This window comes from Arvicola amphibius, chromosome 3 (genome assembly GCF_903992535.2).
Source record: "Arvicola amphibius chromosome 3, mArvAmp1.2, whole genome shotgun sequence".
Lineage (NCBI taxonomy): Eukaryota > Metazoa > Chordata > Mammalia > Rodentia > Cricetidae > Arvicola > Arvicola amphibius.
The window spans coordinates 101,699,333-101,702,468 of record NC_052049.1 but is presented as its reverse complement, the minus strand read 5'-3'; the positions used below and the strand labels follow the sequence as shown (position 1 = coordinate 101,702,468).

Below are 3,136 nucleotides of genomic sequence, written 5' to 3'. Positions count from 1 at the left end.
TAATTCTCTTGGAACTAAGGAGGCTAGAGGGGGCTTATGGCCAGTGTCTGATTCACTACTGGCCACACAAGGCAATATCTGTTTGTCCTAGGTTCCACAGAAATAGCACCACTTTCTAGATGTGCCTTATGGATTATTTTTTTAACAGAAGTAAGCTTTATTTCCATGTTTCTTGGATTAAGTTGTCTGAATTGGTTGCTTTGAGAGGATTAGTCAAAGAGTCCAAATCCCATATCTTCATCTGATTCCTCCGACTCTTCCTTGGCTTCAGCCTTCGCTGGGGCTGCAGCAGCAGCAGCAGGAGCAGCAGTGGTGGCAGCAGCCACAGGGGCAGCAGCCACAAATGCAAATGGATCAGCAAAGAAGGCCTTGACCTTTCCAGCAAGTGGGAAGGTGTAGTCAGTCTCCACGGACAGAGCCAGAACCCACTTGTACCCATTGATGATCGAGTGTGGCACTGAGGCAACAGTCGGGTAGCCGATCTGCAGACAAACACTGGCAACATTCCGGACACCCTCTAGGAAGTGAGAGTGCAGAGCCTGCTCTGTGATGTCAAGCACTTCTGGGTTGTAAATGCTGCCATTGTCAAACACCTGCTGGATGATCAGTCCAAAGGAGAAGGGGGAGATGTTCAGCATGTTCAGCAGCGTGGCTCCACTGGCTCCTACTTTGTCTCCAGTTTTTATCAGCTGCAAATCACTCAGAATTTCAGTGGTGCCCCTGAAGATTTTAGTGGTGATGCCTAAAGCCTGGACAAAAGAGGTCTTCTTGGGCCCCAGACCAGTGTTCTGGGCTGGCACAGTGATTTCACATGGGGCGATGGCACCAGCACGGGCAGCAGCTGGCACCTTATTGGCCAGCAACATGTCCCTAATCTCAGTGAGGTGAACACAAAGCCCACATTGCCCCGGATATGAGACAGCCTTTTACTCCAGAGCTGGGTGGTTCTCCGGGTGCCCCCGGATGGCCTTCCGCATCATGGTGTTCTTGCCCATCAGCACCACAGCCTTCCCTCGCAGGAACATGCGGATCTATTGCATCTGCTTGGAGCCCACATTGTCTGCTCCCACAATGAAGCATTTTGAATAATCATCCAAAAGTTGGATGATCTTATGGAAGTAGTTGGACTTCCAAGTCGCCGTGTCTTCCCTGGGCATCACGGCGGTGTGTCAGGGATTGCCACGCAGGGTTTAAAGACGATGTCACTCTAACGAGGACGCCTGGTGAGAGAGCTGCCTTATGGGTTATTAAGAAGGAGTTTTAGAAAACAAAATTATGAGCAATAAAGGTAATGTTTAATTTATTTTCCCATGCCAGTCTTTGTCATAATTTTTCAAGACAAGGAATTGCCGCAACTTATTGAGCTGCCTAGGAGATGAGAACCATCTTGGTCCTTAAAGGAAATCGTGCAGCTTTTCCTCCCTCCTAAAAGTGTTTTTTTTTCCCCCAAACAGCTCTCTGAGCTGTACTTTAGGTCTCAAATGTCACCAGAGACTCATGGGTTAATGATGTAATTTTCAGCTGACTGTGATTTGGAGGTGACTGACTGCTAAGAGGTGGGACTACAAGAAGTCTTTAAGTCATTGTGGATCTGTCTCCCTGAGAAACTATGGGCAGCCAGCTCTTCCTCTCTCATTCATTCTCTGGTTTCAGAGTCAGTGGTTTTTCTCGACCCTCCAGTACAGTGTGCTGACTAAGCACAGGGCTTAAGAGAATCAGGGTTGATCAACTATAAACTGAAACATTCACAGCTGTGAGCCCAAATAACCTTTCTTCTCACAAGCTAACCATATCAGATATTTCATACAGTATCAGAAAGCTGAAGGACACTGCAGAGGTGGCTGATGCTGTTAGCTGCCTCAGAGACGACCACTTACAGGGCCATCTGGGTCCGGTTTGCCCTCCTCTTTGGAACTGGTCCTTCATTTTCCTGAGGGTTTATTCAAGTGTTCCTAAGGATGATTTTCTGGTGTCCAGTGCCTTTTTGGCTCTTATTCTGTCTTCCTCTCTTTTCATTTCTCTCCTTTGCATCATATCACATTTTCTATGTATGAAGATTAGCTTCACCAAATGCCTGTACTGTCATAACAATTGATATTTCTCAGCAAATATGTCATGCAGGCCATGGACTGTGGAGTCAGATGGGCTTGTTTGGAATTTTCCAACAGTTCACTTGTCCTTGGTCCAAATGTTTAAACCTCCAGTCTCCCATCAGTCATATAGACATGTTCAAGATGACTCATTCTCCGAGCTGTGAGGATTAAATGGAATGAAGCACACATGCAGAACACTTCACACAGGTTATATTTGGCAACACTGTCTATTTTGAAGAACAGAACATGCAAGAAGTTTAGAACTTAGAGATCCTACCTCTTTATGGTATCTACTACATTACTTCAAAAATATTGTTACCTTCATACACTATAGAAGATTAGAAAGCATAGATAGAATTAAATACTATTGTCATATCCTTTGTGTACTGTCATTAAAAAAGAAGACAGGGAACTTGACAGAAAAATTGCATGAGCAGGCAAAAGATTCCGGTTCAGCAGTCTGAAACTGTTAAGTGTAAAGGAAAACAACATTCAATATGTCAATCATTTCTGGTGGTGTCACCGCATACAGACGGCTAGAAAGATTCATGTTGATAATCTCGTTCATGAATCATAAAGAAAATGCCGCTGTTTGCCATCTAAGGAAAAAAAATGGTTGATAAAACATTCCAAGACCATCTCTAACAAAATAATTGCAGAAATTCATAGCAAAGGGAGACTTGCTTCATATGGAAATATTTTATATGATATCATCGCACTAACAACACCAAATAAAGAAGGTAAGGTTCACTATGCTTTGTAATGCGTGTAGCTTTTCATTTTTTAAATAAATTTTTATTTAGTAAACTTATTCTGTTCTCAAAACAAACTTAAATGGTATCTGAATGGGTTAAAATTACTACATTAAAAAAATTGGAATGGGAAAGCTAGTAAAGAAATTTAAATAGAAATTCTAAAAAGAAACGTCACAGTGGAGAACTCAAGCCCTATTCTTCTCTCAGAATATTTATTTAAAAGGTTTTATTCTGATGAAAAAAATTTACTGGCATTATTTGAGTATTTTCCCCACAGTTTCCTATAGC

General features: G+C 42.7%; 1 pseudogene; it reads right to left on the bottom strand.

The window, feature by feature from the left end:
• Positions 1–200: 200 nt before the first annotated feature.
• Positions 201–1,157, bottom strand: LOC119810592 (annotated as a pseudogene).
• Between the last annotated feature and the right edge of the window lie 1,979 nt (positions 1,158–3,136).